We start from the raw sequence: 27,178 nt of genomic DNA, 5'->3' as shown, positions 1-27,178 counted from the left end.
CAATTCTCTATATAATTAGAGCACTGCTGTTGATTACAGATGAAGAATTTCTAGTTAGATTTTTAAATAGATGTTTTTATGCTTTAAGTTGACTAGCAATGTCAAGTCATTGATCCAATGTTGGTTTTCCCCTCTATTTCCCCTTCAAAAATAATCTGACACTTCTATAATATTGAAGCAATAAAACTGCTGATTACCCAAAGGAATGTCAGGAAAATAGATCATTAAACATAGCTCAATAGGAAATGCCCAGTATCTGTTCCTATATTTCTACCTTAATAAAATGATATCTGGTATTTTTGAGACATATGCAGAGACAGTTAAAACTTTACAGTCTTGACTTTGCTTAGCTAGATCCTTTATATAAAAGATACATATTTTTCATCTTTAGCTGATATGGAAGAATCATTAAAAAACTATGTCTAGTATTATTCTAGTATTGTTTTTAATTAATACTGGTGCCTATGGTTAATAATATGATACCTAATTATTAAAAGCAGCCTATTTACCTGACAGACTTCTTTTATTGGCTGAATCTATATATTATCTATACTATAAATTATATAGTTAGCTGAGAATGGCTCAAAAATATTTCAAATTAAATAATTATAACCTAATTTTTCTTCCTTGTATAATTTTAAAATCCATTTACTTTTATTTATAATTTTAAACACTTCTAGGTTAGAGAAATGTCTCCAAGTTTGAAGAGCTCAACTTTGAGACTACAAAAACCCAGTGGGAAATAGCAGAAAAAACAAAAACAAACAATGTTACTTACAGCATATTTATCCACAAACCTCATATCCTATTGTTAGGAAACCTTCTAAACACCTCTAGACAGGTAGCAAACCATACCCTGATAAAAATCAAGCTATTTATGGATTCAGAAAGCCAGCTTACTACTTTCCATTATGAGACTATTTTCTTTCAAACCTTAGGGCATAGAAAACAAGTTACTATTTGAAAAATTGACAATTTTGGCTCTATTACGGTAGAAACAGCTACCTTCGAACATGTGGATGAATAATAAAATCTCTTCATACCTAATAATGGAAGGTAGAGGAAGGAGGTTGACAAAACATATGTTTATTATATGATACAAAGAAAGTAGTTTGACAAAACTGAAAGCTATGATTAGAAATTAATATTCTCATTTAAAGTTTCAAAGTGCTCTACATAATATTCTGTTTTTTGGAATCTTCTTCTCAGGTATTAGAGATTGAAATGTGCCTTCAGGAAAACAAATCCACAAAGTTACTCATAAAGAAAATTATTCCTATTAGTACACTTACAACCAGACAGGTGTAAATAACTCAGATAAGTTACAATGAATAAACAATAACATTTTATGTAATATTTTGAAATAATGCAATGAGTCTTAAATGTTGTCTTGATAAGCCTTATATCAAATTTAAGATAATATGGATAGTGGTCTTTCTGACTATAACCTAGGCAGATATGTGTTTTGTTTTTTTTTTTTAAACGGGAGCCAAACAATCCACTAGTAAGTACTTTCCATGTTTTGAAAGTTGTTCTAAGGGTTATACCTATGTCATTTTGTCTAGTTCTCACAAACGAAGAAATCTGTGGCTTAGTGAGGTTAAATAACATGCCAGGGAAAAACTGAGTAAATTGAGATTTCAAGCTATTTCAGTGGATACTACAAACATTTCGTATAGGCTTGAGAGAGCAAATTATTAAAATTTCAGGAATTTGGATGGCTTATCAAAAACAAAAATTATTAAAAATTAAACATTAAAAGTAACATTTGCAACTCAGAATTCAGTGGTGACACCTTAGTAGCTAACCACATGTTGATTGTCTAAACTCTATACTTAAGAAAAGTAATGGAGATTTAATAATGCATATCACATTTTAGAAATCTCTGTAGCTGTTACATAGTGAATAGCATGAAAAGACTGAGAATATGTTCTTATAGTATTCAAAAACCATTGTCCAAGTCAACAAGAAGTCACTCATATCATTGAATAATGCTTGTAGCTCTGAGATATCTCTTCTTTGTTTCAGTGATGTCTTTCTATTTATATGAATGAAAATATCAACCATGATTTTTAGCAGAAGTCTGCTTTTTTATGAAGTGCCACCATGGTATGGCTATGGGCTGAAGATTTAGGCAAAAATTAACAGATTCTATGAGAACAAATTGGTCATAAGCATTTTTCAGTGAATAATATACATTTAATCATTTTCTGAAATTGTGGTACACATCCTTCTTTTCAATAAAATTTGTAATAATATCATGTAAGTAGACACACACACATACTTTTTCCAGAGAGCCAATTGTTTAAAACATCACTTGTTTCCCCTCACAAATGTTATTTCACATGATGCTATAGTGTTCCACTTCAAAATAAATGTAATATAATTAGCCCACCCAATGTGAATGGTACTGAGGAATATAGACTAGAATTTTAAGTTGGCCTGATAAACAGAAAACAAATGCTCATTAATTCATACATGGCATCCACACATCAAAATTGGGTAAGAAGTCATGACGTTGGATGCAGAGAAAACCAATTTTGTCATATTCTGGACTAGCTACAGCATATCTGGCTACAGTCCTTTCAAAAGCTGTAGCATTAGCATGTGTGTTCAACACTAGCATGTGGACTTATGGTCAGCTATGAAGCTACACAGATCTGCTAGTACAAATTAAGTAAAAAAAAAAAAAAAAAAAACTAATTGGAGAGAATCAATAGTTCCTAGACGAACTACAGGAATATAGTCTGAGAAGAAAGCCCAAAGAAGAATCAAAGGAGAATGAGCTCAAGCAAAATTTCTGCCTATTTCACTAGGTGAGTGGAATATGTCCCAAAGGAGAAAGGAAAGAAAGAATTTTACCACCAGTGTTGTAACAAGTGTAAGATTTTTCCCATATAGTTGAACTGGAGATATGTGTGTGCTGTCATGTCAAGCTCTTTGCAATCCCATTAACTGTAGATCACCAGGCTCCTGTGTCCACGGGATTTACCTGGCAAGAATAGTGGAGTGTGTTGTCATTTCTTCCTCCAAGGGATCTTCCCCACCCAGTAATCGAACCAGAATCTCTTGTGTCTCCCACATTGGCAGGTGGATTCTTTACCACTAGCACCATGTAGGAAGCCTGAGAAGTTGAACTGGACAGTATGAAAAAGTAGTGTTTTATCCATTATGTGGCATAAAACATTAGAAAAGCAATAGCAGATGGAAGAAATGCATTAAAACGATGAGAAGTTCCTTCCACATTATTTCCCTATAATCAGTATGTTTGGATTTGGAAAAAGGATGCATGTAGCTTAAAAATCAATTTTGGGTTTGCTGTTGATTTTGAATACACAGAACACACGTGTGGAACTCAGAAGATAGGACTAGAGAATGAATACGAAAATCTGTGCTGAGCTTTTAAAACACAACAAAACACACCTGCTGTAATTTTCTCTCAACTACGGTCAGAAAAAGGGAGCTAAGAAAAGTCAGGCACATTAGCATATGCTTTAATAATGACAGAGGACAGAAGGTTTATAGAAATCCTTAACTCCTGTTTTCCTTCCGTATCCATCCCCATCAGAATGAACTTGAAACTGGAAGTGAGTGAAAAAAATTTAAAAGTCAGGGGATATTAAAAGAGAGCTAGCAGATATACAAATAAATAAATATTTTGAATGCATTTAAATATCTAGAAAGTTATATTCAATATTATGTATTTTTAGAAAGAAAATAGTTGCAGATATGAATGAAGAGACATTATTTTCAATTTTTTGAAATCTCAGAAAAACGTAAAGTTCAAAAGATTAGAGATGCTAAAGTTCCTAATTTTCAAAGTGGACAAATGATGACCATTACACATTAGAAGAGCCTAATCCTGATGTCATTACTGGGAAAAATTCTGATTGGATTTCTCCCTTTTTTTTTTTTTTTCTTTTGGCTACACTGGGTCTTCATTGCTCTACACTGGCTACTGTCTCTGGGGCTACTCTCTACTTGCTGAGTGTGGGCTTCTCATCGCACTGGCTTCCCTTGTAGCAGAGCATGGGCTCTAGAGCTGAGGGCTTCAGTAGTCCTGGCTCACAGATGTATATGCCCCACAGTGTGTGGAGTCTTAGCAGACCAGAGATTGAATGTGTGTCCCCTGCATCAGTAGGCAAATTCTTAACCACTGGACCACTGAGGAGGTCCTGGATTTTAAATATATGTTTCCTTTTAGAGAAAAATACACTTCAATAATACACTAATGTTTAAGAGCATTGAGACTGGCGTCAGGGAGATCTGAATTTAAATCCTGCACTGCTACTTACTAGCTATGTGACTGCAAAATAAAATTACCCCTCCAAATCTTATTTTCCTCAATTCTAATACAAAGATTATGGTTATCCAAAAATTGATTAGTATAGCATGAATGAGCAGGATCAAGAAAATATTATATGTGAATCACTTGGTATGGTACCAAGTAAATAGTTAAAGAATAGTTAAGTTTCATTGTTGATTCCAGATACACAGTTAATTCTCAAACAAGGAGGGGTTAGGAGCTCTGAGTGCAGTCAAAAATCTTTAATGTAGGCCCTCTGTATCTATAGTTCCACAATTATGGATTCAACCAACCTTAGACTGTGTATTACCATTGAATGTATTTATTGATAATCATCCACTTATAAGTGAACCTGCACCCATATGATTCAAGGGTCAACTGTAGGTAGATAGATAATAGACAAGATTAACAAAATAGATAGATATTTATAGAGAGATCTTACTCTATATATGTATATAGAGAGATATCTATGGAGAAGGCCATGGCAACCCACTACAGTACTCTTGCTTGGAAAATCCCATGGACGGAGGAGCCTGGTAGGCTACGGTCCATGAGGTTGCTAAGAGTCTAACACGACTGAGCGACTTCACTTTCACTTTTCACTTTCATGCATTGGAGAAAGAAACAGCAACCCACTCCAGTGTTCTTGCCTGGAGAATCCCAGGGACGGGGGAGCCTGGTGGGCTACCGTCTATGGGATTGCACAGAGTTGGACACGACTGAAGCGATTTAGCAGCAGCAGCAGAGATATCTATATCTAAATAGGTCTATATATCTACACATGCACCTACACATACATATTAAATATACATGGATGTATATATGTCCTTCAGAGAAGGCAATGGCACCCCACTCCAGTACTCTTGCCTGGAAAATCCCATGGACGGCAGAGCCTGGTGGGCTGCAGCCCATGGGGTGGCCAAGAGTCGGACACAACTGAACGACTTCACTTTCAATTTTCACTTTCAATTTTTACTTTCATGCATTGGAGGAGGAAATGGCAACCCACTCCAGTGTTCTTGCCTGGAGAATCCCAGGGACAGCAGGGCCTGGTTGGCTGCCGTCTATGGGGTCGCACAGAGCCGGACACGACTAAAGCGACTTAGCAGCTTACATAGATCATGACATCACATAAATATAAAGGTGAATAATAATAATTATCTTCTGATATAATGTGATTTTACACATATACATGTTATTTGTTTTATGTTCATTTTCTGAAAATGTTTGTTTAGGGTTTATTTTTTCTATTTAAATAGATGTGGTAACTCAGAGGAGGAAAATGGGAGGGGGATTTGTGTACTGGAAAATTCCCTGGACATCAGGATGTTTCATTCACAGTTCTACATGTGTAAACTATGATTTTTCATAGGCTATTCAACTCTGAGTTTCAATTTCCATACTCTGGAAGGGGAATAATATTGCTTAATTCACAGGGTTTTTGTGAAAATACATTTAGAGTCTTTATATAAAAGCACTTTTTATACTAGGGAACTATTTAAATAGAATATATAATTAATGTCAGTTTTATTATGGATTTTTTCTAAGGAAATATAATAAATTCAGTTTCATTGAATAAACAGGCTTTAATACCATTAAATAAAGAATCCATATCAATATCATCTGATCAGTCCTTGGTTTAGCATATTTAATCAAATATTTGACTAGAGTCGGAAAAGATGCAATCATTAAGAGTCTAGACTGCTGGGTGCCAGAATTAAGATTCAAAACCATCTCAAGTATTGATAAGAAATTATGGTACATAACAAGAATAAAATGAGAATTGTTAAACTGGGTTAAAATGCTTGATATGTCATTTTAGTAAAAAAATAAATTGGGTCTAGTTTGAATCTATGAAGCTTGATTTCATCAAAATCAAATTTGGAATAGTATTCTAGATCTAAAACCAAACTCATGGTTAAGAGATATTTAAATTGCCAAAGATGCTTGTCTGTTTTATTCTTTTGCTTTCAATTTATTTATTTTTAATTGGAGGATAATTGCTTTACAATATGTGGTGGTTTCTGCCATATGTCAACATGAATCAGCCACCGGTATAAGTATGCTCCCTCCCTTTTGAACATCCCTCCCACCTCTCAGACCATCGCATCCCTTTAGGTTTTCACAGAGCACCAGATTTGAGCTTCCTGTGTCATTCAGTAAATTTCCGCTGGCTACCTATTTTCCATATGGTAATGTATGTTTCATTGCTACTTTCTCAAATCATGTATGTCCCTCTGTATGTTAAGTAATGTAACATGATCCTTAAAAATCCTTTCTTTAAAATGATTTAAATATCACCTCCAAATTATCACAGTTGTTAGTAGATACATAATAGGTGAAATGCTAGATTGAATATGTAAACAGTGAATATCAACTTATAAAAAACAAAATTAGAATATTCACTGAAAGACATAAAAAACTATTCATAAAAGTTACTAACGCAAAATGAAAAAAGGATAAAAAATGATTAGTAAACTGATCCACAAAAAAGAAAAAATAAAACTGAAAGTGTTAGTCACTCAGTCATGTCTGAGCTCTTTGTGACCCCATGGAGTGCAGCCCGCCAGGCTCCTCTGTCTATGGGATTCTCCAGGCAAGAATACTGGAGTGGGTTGCCATGCCCTCCCTCAGGGATTCTACCTGACCCAGGGAGCCAACACTTGTCTCTTACATCTACCCGCATTGGCAGGCAGGTTCTTTATCATTAGAACCACCTGGGAAGCCCAAAATAGTATTGTGGAAATTGCACACAACCTGGGATCATCCTGACCAAGTGCATTTCGTGGTGAAAGTGAAAGTGTTAGTCACTCATTCATGGCCAACTCTTTGCAATCCAATGGCCTGTAGCCCACCAGACTCTTTTGTCCATGGAATTCTCCAGGCAAGAATACTGGAGTGGGCAGGATGGTGCAAAGTGAATGACTTCTGAGACCCACTTCAAATGCCACTTATTACTTAGGAACTTTTATGCAATCAATGTATTTTAGGTATGTCATTAAAATATCTACAGTTATTTATAAATGCAAAGAAAGCAATTAGCTTTCACACTTAGTGAAAGTCTTAGCTTTCACACTTCTGAAATGTGTTTCGTTATATTGAGGATTTTTCCATTTTCTTTTTTACAAAACTTAAATTTCCAAAGTAAAAGATGGTGTAAAAAAGCAATTGAACAGGATTTGGTTTGGAAAATGTTTCTAATGTTTGTGTCAATAATAATAATCAATGTAATAATAATTGTTGCCTGAAAACTTTGGCTTTTATTATTTATAAATTATCAAATCAAACTAAAATGATTGACCTAGTATAATCACGTATATTTATGCCAAACTACTTTTAATCATTTTTTCATGTCATTGTTGTGATTACATGGATTGTTGTGTTCTGCTGAATTGTGGAACATTATTCATTTCAGAAAAATAATATTTAAAATTTGTTGAAGCAAAATGGATTTTTGAAGAGGCAAACTGAGGAAGGAGTTTCTACTTCTCAGTTCTAAATAGTGCTCAAGCGTCTTTAAGAGGTCACTCATTTTCAGAAGATGACTGACCCTGTAGATTTTGTCTGAACTAGGAAACACTGGCACAATGATTTTGGAATGAGCCAAGTTCTCAAAACACAATTATATGTTATTATTTTTTCCATCTTATGTTAGACCCATAATCAGATTGGAAATCTATAGTCGTGATAATAGAGTGCTGAGACAATTGTCCATATCATTCAAACCAAAGAAATACTTTGATTTGAAATTCTGTACCTAAATGATTGAGGCCAAAGTGCTCCTTTGGTTTGAATGATTTGGATAATTGTTTCAGTTCTCCACTTCATCTTGCTTGTGTAATATAAATTGCTCAAAAGCAAATGTATGAGGTACCATATTCATTCAGTGCAGTGAAAATATGTACACATTTTGTGGCATATAAAGTTCGTAAATGTTTAAAGGAAAATAGAACTGAAAACTATTGAAGGTATCATTTACATATTTTCAATACCTCCTTTACAGAAATAAATTACAGTATGCAGGCTCATGCATGTTCACTAAATTGCATTTTAGTGTAGCTATTTATCACTAAACTATTTCTGAAAATTAAGCAACTCAAAATTGGATCATCACAAATGATGAAAAAAGAAACCAATAAAAATATTCTAAGCTAAACATGATTAAGAGCAAAACATAAATTCACTTAGTGTCCACAGTTACCAGAGTAAAATGTTCATAAGCTTCAGAACCAGAGAAAGTGAAGAAACATCTAGCTCCATTCTTGCCATGCTCCATGCTCTTGGCTTTGCTGTGTTTTGTTGCCATGTATTATGACTGCTATGTACTAAATGATAAGCGGAAGCCAACTACGCTTCCCAAAGTGGATCGCTGTACTTGTTTTAGCTTCCCTTTGTAAAACCTAGGGTCTGATCTGTGCCGCAAGCACAAAGGCAATCAATGCTGATGAATGACTAGAAATGGTTTCTTTATTCCAGTCCTCGAAGAATAGAAAGTTTCCATTATCTCATTCAACATCTTCACTCTATCAATCTGACAAGGGCAGGCAGTTGCACACCTCACTGCTTTCACTTTGGAGCAGTAGTCTACTTATCTATATGTTTCTAAAATGAAAGAAAAATAAAAAATAATAAAGACTGGTGAAAACTTCCTGTTTGTTCGCATGCAAATACTGCCTTTCATTCTTCTTTTAATTGTTGCTCAGTTTTATTTGAAACATAATAACTTAAAAGAAAGTGGCAAAAAAATTATAGACATAGAGCCCAATTTTTAATGTGTTAGGTAAAATAAATCAAGTTTTGCTGTTGAAAAGGAAAAAACAAAACAACATTACCTTCTGTACCTTTTTGATCCTAATGGATATGGTACTTTTGTTCACTTTTCAAGGATTGGATAGCATCTTGGCATCCTCCTGAGGCTTTGTTCTGGCAACCTGGCAGCTTAGAAAGTCACCCAATATGCACATATTGGTGCTGTGTGAGTTTTTTTCCCCCTCCTTTTGTGAGTATTGTCTATCTCTATGGAGCAGAAGAGCACGTTGGAAAAAAGGCAAGGTGTGAACCAGCCTCTCTTTGGCAGCTAGTCAGTAGGCTTTTGAGAAGAAAAGCATCCAAGGTAACAGCACAAGATATCAGAAGCAAACTTTTTAGAACAAAAAATGGGGAAAACCATGGAAATTTCCTGGACATTATCAGAAATGGCCATTTACAACATTTTTTCTCTGCCAGAACTTTTCTTAATGCTGCAAAGACAGTCTTCTAGTGTGCTCAGAGCACATTCTTTGCAGGAGCAAGGTCGAGCCCCAAAATATGCTGAAAAATTGGCCATGCACAGAAACTTGGCTACTCAGCTTGGCCATGTTGCCTCTTACACAGGCAGTGAACTTGGGAATCTGAATTCATGCCACAAAGAAAGATAATCCTTCTTTCCCTACTTTCTCCTGAACTTTGTATGCTTTCATATGTATTTCTGATAACTGCCCCTGTGGAATAAAGATCCTTTTGAAATGAAAGGAACTGCTCAGGTTTAAAGAAAAGAGAATTATATGACAGCAAATTATCTGAATTATAATCTGAAATATGTCACTGACTACATGTTTATACAGTATCAGTGATATGACTTTTTATTTTATTTTATTTTGGTTGGTGTCAATACACACACACACATATAAGGTATATATGGATATATGGATTTATATATATTTGGATTTTGTAAAATCAATTGAGAAGAAAAAAATAATAAAAATAGGAAATTACTCATTGGAAAAGACTCTGATGCTGGGAGGGATTGGGGGCAGGAGGAGAAGGGGACGACAGAGGCTGAGATGGCTGGATGGCATCACTGACTCGATGGACGTGAGTCTGAGTGAACTCCGGGAGTTGGTGATGGACAGGGAGGCCTGGCGTGCTGTGATTCATGGAGTCGCAAAGAGTCAGATACGACTGAGCGACTGAACTGAACTGAACTGAACTGAACCACATCTCTTCCTCGCAACGGCTACCCACTCCAGTAATCTTTCCTGGGGAACTCCATGAACAGTAGAGCCTGGCAAACTATAGTCCATGGGGTCACAAAGAGTCAGACATGACTGAGCATCTAACACCATATCTCTAGGAAGTAACTATAATACTCCAGATAATAATCCTGGGGTGGGACACTAACCAGTCAATGAACATTCTAAGTGTTAACTTTCTATTCTGGCAGTGAAAAAACTTTTTTTTTCAAAATTCTATTTTCAGACACTAATGATAATACTCCTATGTTCCAAACTTAATAAATAGGCAAAAGAAAAATAGACAGACTCTATTAGAGGGAGTAAATCAGTGACTGACTTTCGCCATTTTAATCTATCTCTTCTTGAGCTATATTATCAGTTCAGTTGTGTACACTTATGCTGTCTTAAATCGATTATATTAATGCAGGTGTTTTTTAAGAAAAAGTAGAATATCCTATCATGCATACATATACAGCTATTAATATATGTAAAATAGATTTGCCTCACAGATAAGAACAGATAATAGTATTTTGAGGTTTTTTTCACCACATATCAGTAAAAGCATTCTCCTATATTAGTATTTTGTATATACTTTGGGGTCAGATATAAAAATGTGACTTACAAAATAATAGGGTACTTAAGAGCAGACATTTGAATGGTGCCTGCCTTCAATTTCTGGCTCTGCCATCTACCAGCTGCATGAATTTCGTAACATACTTAACCTCCCTGTTCCTCAGTTTCCTAATTGGTAAAATAGGACAAAGCAATTGTGCTTATCACCCAGAGATGTTAGGCAAATGAAAAGAGTTAGTATCTTTAAAATGGCTAAGAGTGCCTGGCATATAGTGAACCCACTATAAATATTGGCAAAATTTATTTTCAAAAGACCATTTTTTAGTAAATCTTGACAAAAATTTATATATATATATTTTTTTTTTCCAAGAAGTAAGTAGCAGAATAAAGTCAAACCACGGAAAGTAAATACAACTGTTTTTACAATGTGGTGAAATACCACAAAATCAGAAAAGCAATAGAGTAACCAAAACAGTTATAAATGGAAAGAGTGCCCTAAATATGCACTTAAGCTCTTGCTATAATTATAATGAGCCTTTATAATCTTCGACCTTTGGTGTTAATCAAAATTAGACTTTGTGAGCATTAAAAGGACTTGTAAATAATGAGATTTCTGAAAGAAGGAAGATACCAATAATTGAGTGATTTCTGAAGTTCAACAATTTACTTTTGGCTGGGTAGAAATATTTTATAGCATTCTGTAGAAAGTCAATATCCAAAAATTCATTTTCTATTGGTTTAGCTTAGGCCTTTGGCTTCAGAGTTACAGCTTTCTGAATCGGAGTTCTTGCTTAGTTTCCACAGGTGCATCTTCCTGGTAGATTTATATGCCTCATAAAAGCTTTATATCGCTCATAAATGCAGACTTTCAATCCTACAGGTACTGCTGATCTGGAAGTTTTATCTTTCAGGCTGATGAAAATGACACATCCTTGTTGGGAAATGCTACTGTGAATGACAGAGCAATGGAATAAAAATGGAAGAGAGTGATCCTGATGGAAAAAAAGAAAAAAAGAAAAGCTGGGAGAGAAACTTGAAGTAGAAGTCCACAGGGAGAGTGGGAAACTTTAACTGGGAGCTGTAGGGGAGGCACATCATAGTAAGAACCTGAAGAAGGAACAGTGGGTGCTGCCGCCTGAGAAAGCAGGAGCGAGGAAATGGAATCATGTATCACGGGGAAAGGATCTAGCTGGAAATATGCATACTGGGACTTCCTTACAGTAATGTGTATTTATTCTCAGGATACTCTAGGTACTTTCACATTTCAAGATAATGGAATTCAGAGCTTTGTTACATGGGGTGGGGATTTTCAAAATACCTTAAAAACAAACTTTTCTGGAAACATAGATATAATATTAGTAAATGTTTATTACATATGTGGTGAAATAGAAACAGCATGTATGCTATTTCTCTGTGTAGGGAATTAGGATTAGAAGTAGGGGAGGACTAAAAGAAGAAACAGGATAAGGACTTATTTTTATAGTCCAGCAAGAACTAAAGGCTGTCATGGGTGCTGGTGGGGGGATGTGGCAAAAGATTGAGACATATTTTGAATGTGAAATGATGTAAATAACGTTTAATGCATACCAGAACTTTTCTAAGAGTTTTACACACATCCATTTACTTCTCAAGAGGATCCAATAAAGTAGGTACTATTATTATCCCCTCACTTACAGAAAAGAAAATTTCGTAGCCTTTGTAGAAGGGCTAAGTCTACTACTTATGAAATAACAGAGTTATGATTTCTGGGTATTTGTGTATGGCTGTACTGGTCCTTCACTTCAGGTAGAAGTGGTTTCATTGGGGCTGAAAACTAGTTCATGCTCCATTAATCAAGTCATAGATTATTTACTACCTAAAGGGACAAAGCTTCTTCTAATTTGTTTGAAGATTTCTCCTGGGCTAATAACAATCTTACAGGATTTGGATCCAGGCACTTAGATGAGACCTCTATTTTAATGATCAAGCTAAATGCATTATATATGGGGAATAAAGGTATATGAGGAATCAAGGGTGATTCCTAAGTTTCTCTTTTAAACAGTTGGACACATGTCGGTACTATGTACTGTTAGCAGGGAATAATTTACAATTTGGGTGTGACTCGCTTCTCTGGTGGCTCAGGCAGTAAAGCGTCTATCTACAATGCGGGAGACCTGGGTTCAATCCCTGGGTCAGGAAGATCCCCTGGAGAAGGAAATGGCAATCCACTCCAGTACTATTGCCTGGAAAATCCCATGGACAGAGGAGCCTGGTAGGCTACAGTCCATTGGGTCACAAAGAGTCGGACACAACTGAGCAACTTGACTTTCACATTGTGTTAATAATGGACATGAATTTGAGCAAACTCCAGGAAATAGTGGAGGACAGAGGGGCCCGGCAGTCTAACAGTCAATGGGAGTGCAAAGAGCTGGACTTGACTTAGCGACTGAATGATAACTTTAAGTTGTGTATTATGCAAATTAAAACATATACTTGTATCAGATGTACTATGATTTAATTTCAAGTTTACAAAACCTAGTAGGGTAGGAAAGGTGTCTTCATCCCTCACAAACTTACTTTCAGTCTCAGATATGACTTGCATGAATCATATCAACCGTTCTGGCTCCTGGGTGAGACCAACCATTGGGAAGCACTGATGGGAAATAGGAAGGAGGGAAGGAGGAACTTTAGGTCATTTATTTGCTCAGTTGGCCACGTCCCTCAACCAGAAAATCAGAGCTCCTTCTAAACAGCCTTTTCTACACAACTTCCTCTCTCTTTTTATCTTGTTGTTGTGTTTAGTCACAAAGTTGTGTGCAATTCTTGTATGACCCCTCAAACTGTAGCCTGCCAGGTTTCTCTGTCCATGGGATTTTCCAGGCAAGAACACTGGAGGGGTTTCCTTCTCCAGGATATCTTCCCAACCTGGTGATCAAACACAGGTTTCCTGCATTGCAGGCAGATTTCTTTACCACTGAGCCACTTGGAAACTCCCTTTCTTTTTATTCCATTCCACAAAGTGTGCCTCCCTTAGCCCTTTGGGATATAGGCATGGTCAGAACCTCCTATTGTTACTAACAATATAGAGCACTATTTTTCTGGTCTTCCCACATTTATAAATGAACACTTTATTAAATTATCCTTAAACAATTTAATTACTTACATTATCCAATCTCTTTCTTGACAGGACTCTGACCCATGTAGTATGGTACTGACCCAACTTACATCTAAGGAAACCAGAGGCCACCAAGTTAGCATGTTCAATTCAGTTTGACAAGTACATTATCCTCAGCTACAAAGAGAACGAAGCAGCAAACTTTGAGGACCTAAGGAAAAAGTTTTACAGGGGATCTTAAAAGTTTTAGGATTTCATGTGTTCAACAAACAGAAAAGGCATTATAACCAAAGAGCATCCTGTGCAAAAGCAGGGAAGAATAAGCTAAAGGAAGACTGAGGGGACTACAAATAGATCTTTGATGCTGCCTTGCAGGGAACCAGGAACGGTGAAAAGTGAACTTGTAAAGGGAGAGACCAGATAACAAGAGGGAAGAAAAGGGTGGCCATCAACAAAGGAAACTACAGGATATTACCAAGAACATAAGCCTGAGTGAGTAGAAAATTTAACTTGATTTCTCAAAGCCTGATCATAATCACACAATAACTTTGATTTTAAAGATAGTAATATGTATGCCCACATTTGCATACATTTCCTCTGCAATCATGCATCTATTGTATACATATTGATAGGCCATACTGTACTTATGTATCTCTGTACTAAGTGAAAACTACATATTCTGCTGGTATTACCTAAAGCCCAAATGGTTTTAAAGTTAAGGAGCAAAATTTTACATGTACAGTGACACACTTTAGAGAATACTGTCTTTTGGCTTTTTGTTTAATTTAGCTTTTACTGGAAGGTATATACTGTAGTCTTCAATGGGAGTTAAACTTTGTGACTGTATTCAGAAAAGAAAACATTATCTTAATACATGGGCTTGTACAAAAATCTCAAATTTGCACAATTTTGTATGATAGCATTTTTACCTAATTACTAGGTTATTAAATTAGGTGACATGATTTGTCTTCTTGTGGTGTCTGACTGTGAAAACTAATTCATGGTCAGAAGAAAAGGTAGATAGTAGAGTAGATAATGTGGAGTGTAGATGAGTTCTAGATAAAATTAGTTTCAATGATAGACATGAAGAGGATGGGTCCTGCAGTTGGATTTCTTGAGACAGAACAGTGTTTTACCCTCTGTGTCTGTTTCTCTAATTAAAAGATGACAATAATAATAGCATCTGCTTCACTGTATGGGAAGATAGTCTAGAGAATAATATAATGAAGCACGAAGAATAATAATTGATAAGTGGTGAGGACCATGCAAGCACTATGTATTATGATTAAAGATATTAGCACATTACCTGTCATGTTCTAATAATATTAGTTATTTTAAACTAACAATAACTAAAATAAAAAAGATAAATTCCACTTAGATGTAAAACACAATGCTAGCAAATTCTAGAGAATGTGGCACCCAATATTTGAATAAAATCTCACATCCAGCTTGTTCTCTCTTATCTATCCCTTCATTATTATCACAAAGTTACTTGGTGGTGTCAAATGATCCTTTTGAGCTTTGGATTTTTTAAAGATGACATATGAAATTCCACTTTTCTTTGAGTTTATCTCAAAATAATTGGTGCCATATGTAGCCATGAGCAATTCAAATTATTTTATAGCTTCCATGATAAACTGTATAAGCTGCTAAGTCATACCTGTCTTGTTTATTGGGTATAGAAGAAAAAAAAAACAAAAACAATGAGACTTTGGGAGCTATGAGTGGAACAAAGCTTGGCAACTTTTCTCATTCTGGGCTAATTTTCATTACTCTCTCCTTTAAATCTTATGAGAGTTGATGGGAAATACTGACCTTGGGACAAGGTGATTAAGAGTGAAAACATGACAAATTACTGATATGATAGTGGAAATTATTTTCTTATATATATATATATTTTTTTTTTTTCCTTTCCCAGGAAAAGGAAAGGTCATTCATGTTGACTTGCTAATTCTTCCAGCTCTCTAGTTAGAGAATACTTTTTTCAAAAGTCCTCCTAAGGTCTCTCACAATTTCTTCTAGAGTTTAAGCATCTTTTATATAAAATAATTGCTAACTATCTTTAAATATCACATCAGAAAACTGCTGCATGATAACAAAATATGGCTATTCTGTCTTTACTTGAGAGGAGAAATATGCTGATTATTAGGAATGCAGGGATGTCCCAGAATATATACCTAGTACCGTGAGTTTAACTTGATATGTAATCAACTAGTTCATTTTAGGCAATTTCTTTCATTCACAGAATTGTTACATTAAACCATCTGAAAATATTGTTTTGTAGTTCAAAATGGTTGAAGATTGACAATGGCATATGACTCTACTTAATATATGTGTATATACTAGCTCAGTTTGCATGGTTGTGTACTATTAGACATATAATGGTATTGTCATTCACAGATTGTTACATTGATTTTAAAGTATCTTTGAAAACCATTAGTACTTTTATTCTTTATTTATATAGAGAAAAATAAAACACTTTCTATTTTTCTGAGTAAAAATTAGCAGGACTTTTTGCTGGCTGCTTACCAAATGCTGACTTAAAGAAATAGAATATTGTACGCTGAGCATACATAGTTTATTGCAATTTCATACTTACATATTGAATAAGAGTTTCTGATAATTCAAGTAAATTCCATTTTCTATCAACTTATAAGGATAGGATTTAGTTCAACTTTATTATTGGAGGCTTACTTAGATCAAGCCAGTGGAACAACTTGACTAAAATATTCCTTAGTATTTGTGAATAAAAAGAAGAAGCAAGTATGGTGATACAAAATATACTTGACATATAATAAATATTTGGGATTTACAAAATAAAATAAAAAGCAGAGACATTACTTTGCTGACAAAGGTCTGTCTAAGCAAAGCTATGGTTTTTCCAGTAATCATCTATGGATGTCAGAGTTGGACTATAAAGAAGCTGAGTGCCTAAGAATTGATGCGTTTGAACTATGACATTGGAGAAGACTCTTGAGAGTCCCTTGGACTGCAAGATCAAACCAGTCAATCCTAAAGAAAATCAGTCTTAAATATTCATTGGAAGGACTGATGCTGAAGCTGAAACTCCAGGACTTTTGGCCACCTGATGCAAAGAACTGACTCACTGGAGAAGACCCTGTTGCTGGGGAAGATTAAAGGCAGGAGAAGGGGACAACAGAGGATGAGATGGCATCAAAAACTTGATGGACATGAGTTTGAATAAACTCTGGGAGTTGGTGTTGGACAGGAAAGCCTGGTGTGCTGCACTCTATGTGGTTGCATAGAGTCGTACATGACTGACCAACTGAACTGATACACTGAAATAATGATCAATGGTGAGAGTGTTAGTCCTTAAGTCATGTCTGACTCTTTGCAACCCCATGAACTGTAGCCAACCAGACTCCTCGATCCATGGAATTCTCAAGGCAAGAGTACTAGAGTGGGTTGCCAGTCCCATTACCAGGGGATCTTCCTGACGTAGGGATCAAACCCAGGTCTCCCACACTGAAGGCAGAGTCTTTACTGTCTGTGCCACCAGGGAAGCCCCTGATCTCTACCAATTATAAAATACTGGTGAATTAAAAATGTTCAACTGTAAGAAGTTTGTTTCATTTATACTGTGTTATGGTATCATCAATATGATCATTATAGAATTCATTAGAAATTTAATGAGGATCCTTTATAAAGTTTTCTATTTTTTTATGTTAACTTTCCTGCTGTAACAGAAAATAAACTAAATGAGAATTAGAGCTATTAACTCTGAATGTGTTGATGACAAATGTCTGTTTAATCTATTAAATTTTTTCTACACTTCTAGAAGGACTGAGCAAATGAGATTAGAAAATAAATTTTGGCAAATAATAAATTTAAATTGTATAGGTTGAAATTTATGGTATTGTCTTTGTATGCTTTATTCTAAGTGAAAGTTGGCCTATAACATTATTTTGGCTTCTATATATTTTCCCCTCAGTGGACAAAAGGAAGTGCTCCAGCAATGTACAAAAAGGGGAAAAAAAAAATTAACGTCTGGTTTATTGACTATGCCAAAGCCTTTGACTATGTGGATCACAATAAACTGTGGAAAATTCTGAAAGAGATGGGAATACCAGACCATCTGACCTGCCTCTTGAGAAACCTATATGCAGGTCAGGAAGCAACAGTTACAACTGGACATGGAACAACAGACTGGTTCCAAATAGGAAAAGGAGTCTGTCAAGGCTGTATATTGTCACCCTGCTTATTTAACTTCTATGCAGAGTACATCGTACTCAAGAAACGCTGGGCTGGAAGAAGCACAAGCTGGAATCAAGATTGCCAGGAGAAATATCAATAACCTCAGATATGCTGATGATACCACCCTTATGGCAGAAAGTGAAGAGGAACTAAAAAGCCTCTTGATGAAAGTGAAAGAGGAAAGTGAAAAAGTTGGCTTAAAGCCTAACATTCAGAAAACTAAGATCAAGGCATCTGGTCCCATCACTTCATGGGAAGCCTATGGCTTCTCCAGTAGATCTTCCCAACCCAGGAATTGAACCAAGCAATTTTATACCAGCTGAGCTACTACGGAGGACCATTGTTAGCCTAGTTAATCTTAAGTATCTTAAAGAATAGCTAAATAGAAACAGCTACATTTGAAAAATTGTAAAAAATCAGAATCTGATGTAAGCATAAGCCAAACAATAGCTGAATTGGGGAGAAGAAGATGCTACCATATGAATATTCGATCTAATATAATTAAATAATAGATGGGGAAACAGTAGAAACAGTGTGAGACTTTATTTTGGGGGGCTCCAAAATCACTGCAGATGGTGACTGCAGCCCTGAAATTAAAAGACGCTTACTCCTTGGAAGGAAAGTTATGACCAACCTAGATAGCATATTCAAAAGCAGAGACATTACTTTGTGAAGAAAGGTCCATCTAGTCAAGGCTATGGTTTTTCCTGTGGTAATGTATGGATGTGAGAGTTGGACTGTGAAGAAAGCTGAGTGCCGCAGAATTGATGCTTTTGAACTGTGGTGTTGGAGAAGACTTTTGAGAGTCCCTTGGACTGCAAGGAGATCCAACCAGTCCATTCTGAAGGAGATTAGTCCTGGGTGTTCACTGGAAGGACTGATGCTAAAGCTGAAACTGCGATACTTTGGCCACCTTATGTGAAGAGTTGACTCATTGAAAAAGACTCTGATGCTGGAAGGGATTGGGGGCAGGAGGAGAAGGGGACGACAGAGGATAAGATGGCTGGATGGCATCACCGACTCGATGGACATGAGTTTGAGTGAACTCCGGGAGTTGGTGATGGACAGGGAGGCCTGGAGTTCTGTGATTCATGGGGTTGCAAAGAGTCGGACACAACTGAGTGACTGAACTAAACTGAATGTTAGGTAAGCTAGTATGGACAGTGTAAGTCTGAAACAACCATGATTTAATTAGATATTAGAACCATCAAATTCCCTATGTATTTTAAATTCTAGTATCTGTTTCTTACCCCAGTTGTTTGAAAGTGGTGAGGATTGCTTTGCAAAAACATTATCTCAACTAGATAGTTACTATTAAAAAAAATAAAATAGAAAGAAAGAAAAGTTATGAATATTCTGGGTGGGATATAACCAGTAAGTTTTTTATATTGTTATTAGCTCAAGAATACTGAGTGGGTAGCCTATTGCTTCTGCAGTAGATCTTCCCAACCCAGGAATTGAACAAAGCAATTCTATACCAGCTGAGCTACTACGGAGGACCATTGTTAGCCTAGTTAATCTTAAGTATCTTAGAGAATAGCTAAATAGAAATAGCTACATTTGAAAAATTGTAAAAAATCAGAATCTGATGTAAGCATAAGCCAAACAATAGCTGAATTGGGGAGAAAAAGATGCTACCATATGAATATTTGATCTAATATAATTAAATAACCTACAAAAGAAAACATTAAATTATAATGATATAGAAAAATAATTTGATAACAAGTCTTTTTTTCTCACACTAATAATACAGCAAGGAATATTCAATTTTACTGCATCATAACAAAGATTAAAGAGGCATGGCAAATTTTTCTTAAAGCTAAATAATTGCTCCCCTGAAATTAAATATTTTTGTAAGATGTCCTTTTCATTACAGAGGACTGGAATGCAAAAGTAGGAAGTCAAGAAACACCTGGAGTAACAGGCAAATTGGCCTTGGAATACAGAATGAAGCAGGGCAAAGGCTAATAGATAATAGAGTCTTGCCAAGAGAATGCACCGGTCATAGCAAACATCCTCTTCGAACAACACAAGAGAAGACTCTACACATGGACATAACCAGATGCTCAATACTGAATCAGATTGATTATATTCTTTGCAGCCAAATACGGAAAAGTTCTTTACAGTCAGAAAAAAAAAAAAAAAAAACAAAGACCAGGAACTGACTGTGGCAGAGACCATGAACTTCTTATTGCCAAATTCAGACTTAAATGGAAGAAACTAGGGAAAACCAATAACCCATTCAAGTAACCTAAACCAAACCCCTTATGATCATACAGTGGAAATAACAAATAGATTTAAGGGAATAGATCTGATAGACAGAGTGCCTGATGAACTCTGATGGAGGTTCCTGACATTGTACAGGAGATAGGGATCAAGCACATCCCCAAGGAAAAGAAATGCAAAAAGGCAAAATGGTTGTCTGAGGAGGTCTTACATATAGCTGTGAAAAGAAGAGAAGTGAAAGGCAAAGGAGAAAAGGAAAGATATATCCATTTGAATGCAAAGTTCTAAAGAATAGCAAGGAGAGATACAAAACCCTTCCTCAGTAATCAATGCAAAGAAATAGAGGAAAACAATAGAATGGGAAAGTCTAGAGATCTCTTCAAGAAAATTAGAGATACCAAGGGAATATTTCATGCAAAGATGGGCTCAATAAAGGACAGAAATGGTATGGACCTAACAGAAGCAGAAGATATTAAGAAGAGGTGGCACGAATACACAGAAGAACTATACTTTCATGACCCAGATAATCACGATGGTGTGATCACCAACCTAGAGCCAGACATCCTGGAATGCAAAGTCAACTGGGCATTAGGAAGCATCACTATGAACAAAGATAGTGGAGGTGATGGAATGCCGGTTGAGCTATTTCAAGTGCTAAAAGATGATGCTGTGAAAGTGCTGCACTCAATATGCCAGCAAATTTGGAAAACTCACCAGTGGCCACAGGACTGGAAAAGGTTAGTTTTCACTCCAATCCCAAAAAGGCAATGTCAAAGAATGCTCAGACTACCACACAATTGCACTAATCTCACATGCTACTAAAGTAATGCTCAAAATTCTCCAGGCCAGGCTTCAGGAATATGTGAACTGTGAACTTCTAGATGTTCAAGCTAGATTTAGAAAAGGCAGAGGAGCCAGAGATCAAATTGCCAACATCTGCTGGATCACTGAAAAAGCAAGAGAGTCCCAGAGAAACATCTATTTCTGCTTTATTGACTATGCCAAAGCCTTTGACTGTGTGGACCAGAACAAACTGGAAAATCTGAAAGAGATGGGAATACCAGACCACCTGACCTGCCTCTTGAGAAATCTGTATTCAGGTCAGGAAGCAACGGTTAGAACTGGACATGGAACAACACACTGGTTTCAAATCAGGAAAGGAATACATAAAGGCTGTATATTGTCACCCTGCTTATTAACTTACATGCAGAGTACATCATGAGAAATCCTGGGCTGGATGAAGCACAAGCTGGAACTGAGATAGCCTGGACAATATCAATAACCTCAGATACACAAATGACACCACTCTTATGGCAGAAAGTGAAGAGAAACTAAAGAACCTCTGGTTGGAAATGAAAGAGCACAGTTAAAAAGTTGGCTTAAAACTCAACATTAAGGAAACTAAGATCATGGCATCTGGTCCCATCACTTCATGGCAAATAGACTGGGGAAACAGTGACAGAGTTTATTTTTGTGGGCTCCAAAATCACTGCAGATAGTGACTGCAGCCATGAAATTAAAAAACGCTTACTCCTTGGAAGAAAAGCTATGACCAACCCACACAGCATATTAAAAAGCAAAGACATTACTTTGCCAACCAAGTTCCATTCCGTCAAAGCTGTGGTTTTTTTCATTAGTCATCTATGGATCCAAGAAGGCGATGGCAACCCAATCCAGTACTCTTGCCTGGAAAATCCCATGGACAGAGAAGCCTGGTAGACTGCAGTCCATGGGGTCGCCAAGAGTTGGACATGACTGAGTGACTTCACTTTCACTTTTCACTTTCACACATTGGAGAAGGAAATGGCAACCCACTCCAGTGTTCTTGCCTGGTAAATCCCATGGACGGGGTAGACTGGTGGGCTGCTGTCTATGGGACCGCAGAGAGTCAGACACGACAGAAGTGACTTTGCAACAGCATCTATGGATGTGAGAATTGGACTATAAAGAAAGCTGAATGCAGAATTGATGCTTTTGAACTATGGTGTTGGAGGAGGTTCTTGAGAGTCCTTTGGACTGCAAGGAGATCCAACCAGTCCATTATAAAGGAAATTAGTCCTGAATATTCACTGGAAAGACTGATGCTGAAGTTCAAACTCCAATACTTCGGCCACCTGATGCAAAGAACTGACTTTTTGTAAAAGACCCTGATGCTGGTAAGGTTGAAGGCTAGAGGAAAAGGGGACGACAGAGGATATGGTTGGATGGCATCACCGACTCAATGGACATGAGTTTGTGTAAACTCCGGTAGTTGGCAATGGTCAGGGAGGCCTGGCGTGCTGCCGTCCATGGGGTTGCAAAAAGTCGGATACAACTGAGCGACTGAACTGATACTGAATTGATTGTAAATTATTCCCTGCCCCCAAATCAGGTTGCATACTTTGAACTGTTTTTATATCCAGGTTAAAATAAGCCTTCTCTATGATTGAACACACTTATAATGAGAAAGTTCATTTACTCAATACACCTAAAAATGACATCAGATATTTTCCTTTAGGTCAATGGATCATACGTCCATGAAAAATTTTATTTACCATCAAACTAAAGACAGTAAGTAATTTTATTCTGGGTATTGCTTCTATTCTATCCTTGATCCACTGCTGATATAATTTTTTTGCCCACCCATCTGTCACCCTTGTTTGAAGACAATGAATATACAAAATTATGACCTAACACAGTGGCATTCTCATATGAGGCAGTTAATAAACATTTGTGTAATGAATAAATATTTGTTAAATAAATATGAATGTGAATGGTGCAGGAGTTCATAGAGAGTACATGAGAGAAAATTCAGAAGACAACTGTTCAGTGTGCAACAGAAGAAAATTATTTTCATTTTGTTTGAGCATAAAGTTGCAATTAATATTAAAATATTTGAAATAATATGTATGATATTTTAAATTTTTGCTACCAAATAAAATATTCATAAACAAGTAATTGTAAAATATGATTGAAGAATTTTCAAATGTTAAAGAAGAGGACACATCTTTATAATATATAGATATGAACTTTTTTGTTGAATTGAACAATTCTAATGAATAAAACCAAAGTTAAATGATTCATATATATCAAGAATCTTATATCCATTTTACAAGAGACACTTAACTAGCATTTCTGTTAAATCCATTATAGTTTTGTATTGTAATACATGCTTCGCAAATACTTCTTGAAATGAAATTAATTTGAAATATATTTCCATTCATTTTTAATTATGCATTATGATAAAGGAATAAATAAGGTGGTTACATCATCATCAGCAAGGATTTTGCAAACCTGACTTTGTCAAAATTAGAATGACATAAAGATAATTTACATTATTCAAAGTAAATAATCTTTAAATTATTAGAAATTTGCTTTTTAAGGTTGGAGTTACTGAACTATTTTATAATAATTCATAGAAAGATATCACTATATCAAATACAAAAATATAATTTTGTATATTTAAGTTTTCTTCTTTTAGAAAAAGGAAAATTCTTAGAATTATTTATATTTGTTCAATGTAAAAACAAATTCTAGTACTCCAAAAATCCTCTGTAAATTATGTCCGAATTCTTATTGTATTTGAAACTGTTTACATTACACTAACAGTAATTTTAGTTTAAATAGAAAAATATATTATTCATTCACATATCTTGTTTCATACTTTGAGCAATTAATTCCCCATTCACTGATATTAGAACAAATATTTTATTTTGCTTTAGTATTTATAGGAAAATCTAATGTAAAATAATACTTAATTTATTATGATTTTTGGTGTATCAATTACTTTGAAATTAATATAATTTAATGCTTTATATTCGGAGAAGGAAATGGCACCCCACTCCAGTACTCTTGCCTGGAAAATCCCATGGACGGAGGAGCCTGGTAGGCTGCAGTCCATGGGGTCGCGAGAGTCAGACACGACTGGGCGACTTCACTTTCACTTTTCACTTTTCACTTTCATGTATTGGAGAAGGAAATGGCAACCCAAACTCCAGTGTTCTTGCCTGGAGAATCCCAGCGATGGCAGAGCCAGGTGGGCTGCCGTCTATGGGGTCGCACAGAGTCAGACACTACTGAAGCAACTTAGCAGCAGCAGCAATGCTTTATATTCTATCTTTTCTCTATGCCTTTTTCAGAATATGACAGAGGTTAATCATATTTTAGTCATGTCATTTATTCTATCATTCGTAGTATCATGTGCAGTTCCAATTGCAATAACAAGCTCCTCATTATTAACTGTTATATCTTAACTATTTAAACTCAATTTCTTCATGTCAAGGAATAGAAGTCAGATCCTATTAAAATTAATATATCTCATAGAAAGTAAAATATAAGTTAAATTGATTTTTAATAAATCAGTACATGTATAAAAAATACCAATAAAAATATAAAGAGTTATAGTAATACCATTTTTCTCTCACACAAACAAACAGCAATAAAAATACAAACAAATTTCAGAACTCTAAAAGCAATTTAAAGCCAAAGTAACTTTGTCAGAAGTTTATTTTTTCTGAGTCTTTTACTGAATGAGAACAATGAAGTGAACTCTTGCTTTTCCTTCACAATATAGTCTGACTAAATAACCACATGTATAGTCTGTTCAAGCACTCTAACTGTATTTTTGAAGTGGGTGAAGTTGCTCAGTCGTGTCCAACTCTTTGCGACCCCATGGCCTGTAGCCTACCAGGCTCCTCTGTCCATGGGATTTTCCAGGCAATAGTCCTGGAGTGGATTGCCATTTCCTTATCCAGGGGATCTTCCCAACCCAGGGATCAAACCGAGGTCTCCCGCATTGTAGACCAGACGCTTTACCGTCTGAGCCACCAGGGAAGCCAGAAATCTGGTTAGCTTCTTACAAATTCTTATTTATTAATTATTGAAAAGATTCTCATCTCACATCAGACAAGTTTATATTTTTCAGCTTTTCTGAGGATTATTTTTAATTTCAAATGTCAAAATTTAAATGACTCCTAATTTTAACTTGTACTATTTACTGTTATCAATGTAATCAATATACCTTAATTCCATGACAATTTAAAAAAAATTAAATAGTAGTGTTTAACAGACTAACCAGATCTATTTGCATTACCAATCTTTAACCTTCTGGGTTGTGTAATGCAAATATAGAGGGAAAGCATGGACATTGTAATAAGATAAATCTGGATTTTAATTCTCTCATCAATACTTACTAGCTAGGTGACCTGTGACTTTTAATTAACCATTATGAGTCTCCATTATTCACAGGTAAGTTAATAACCTCTCTCATGCTAGGCTCTTAGCAAAGAAACATTTACCCTTAAATGTTGATCAAAAGGTCAGTTCCAAGGGATACCACCTACAGGGGCAAATGTTTGGAAAGGTGGTGGGTGAAGAACAAACCCTCAGGCTGAACTCTCATTTAGCTGGGATTTAGTTGATTCGCCAACTGTTTTAGGGTTTTATTGCATGTTCTTGAATCCACAGAGTGCTGATCCAGACTTAAGCACTCTAGGATCATTTTTCTTTGATGGTTCACATGGCAACTTCGTTATGGTTGCCAGGATTTCCCTAGTTATGTATTGTTTAGTTTTCCTGGCAGGACTCCTGCCTATAAAAATAATGGTGTGGAAACAGCTACGGTATTGTACTTGAAACTAAGACTACTTTCCAGGTATTATTTTTGTCTTTTGTAAAATAGATAAAAATAATAGGGATTCGGTCACTGTATATATTTGTGGGGGAAAAAATAAAACTATACTATTTCTAGTCATCGTCCAAATTTCAATACTTGGCTACACTTTGTAAAGACTTATTAAAGCCTATCAATATTTTTTCTATAGTCTTCAACATTTTAGCAAATTAATGTTTGATGGCAGGATGGTGGCAAGTGTGGGAGTAAAGGACTTTTTCAACAAGTAAATATAATGGATTCAATGACCTCAGAAACCTCTAACATCCCTGAGGGTCCTATAGAAAGAGCTACTTAGGGATGGCAGTCTGCAGTGGAAAGAAACTAAATTGTATCTGAGGATTTCTACCTAGGCTTTTGCTCTAAATCACAGCTTCAAAAATGAGAAATAATGGCTAATAAGAAATAATTGTCAAATTGTTACAAGCATAACACAAAGTATTCTGTAAAAGTTACATTTCCACAATACATTTTTGCAAGATTAATAAAAAAATCTAAAATAAAACTTTATAGTTTTATCTAATATTATGTAATGTACAGCTGTCAAGGATAAACAAATAAAAATATCTGTGTATTTGATTTAAATAAGTTGAACCAGAAGTTCAATCAATGCTTATTTTAAAACCTTTTACTGTGCAAGGTTTTGGCTGAGGTTTTACCTCTCTTTATTCAAAAGGACCCAAGGGAGACATTATCCTTCAGTCAAGTACACAGCCCTTGCATCTTGCTGAAATTTTTGCCTCACTATTTGTTATAATAAACTAGAGACTGAAAAAGTGGTCAGCATGATTAGCCATGTAGCCAACCTTTTCATACACAAAATGACTTTAACACATATTTAAAAGGAAATCCATATTTAGACGAGGAGATTTTTTTTTAGCTATATAAAAGACATAAGAGTCAGTGTAGAAAAGATTATAAAATTTAGCTCTGATATCGAACAATATTCAATTACCACAGTTCATTTTTATGTAAGATGTTATACGAAGGAATAAACAATTTGTTTGGGATTTACATATTTAATTTCATAAAGTTTTTTAATATAAATATTTGCCTACTAAATAAATAAGAACAACAACAAGGAAGAGGATTATATCTGATCAGAATAAAATGTTGTCTGA

The 27,178-nt window shown here is 35.5% G+C and overlaps 1 protein-coding gene across 5 annotated transcripts in view; it reads right to left on the bottom strand.

Moving 5' to 3' along the window:
- The window catches only part of CADM2 (cell adhesion molecule 2), a 1,275,593-nt gene that overhangs the window by 926,789 nt on the left and 321,626 nt on the right, over positions 1-27,178 (bottom strand). The window lies entirely within an intron of this gene.

Source organism: Bos taurus, chromosome 1, assembly GCF_002263795.3.
Source record: "Bos taurus isolate L1 Dominette 01449 registration number 42190680 breed Hereford chromosome 1, ARS-UCD2.0, whole genome shotgun sequence".
NCBI lineage: Eukaryota > Metazoa > Chordata > Mammalia > Artiodactyla > Bovidae > Bos > Bos taurus.
Note: the sequence above shows the minus strand (reverse complement) of the source record. Positions and strands in the feature narration are given on the sequence as shown.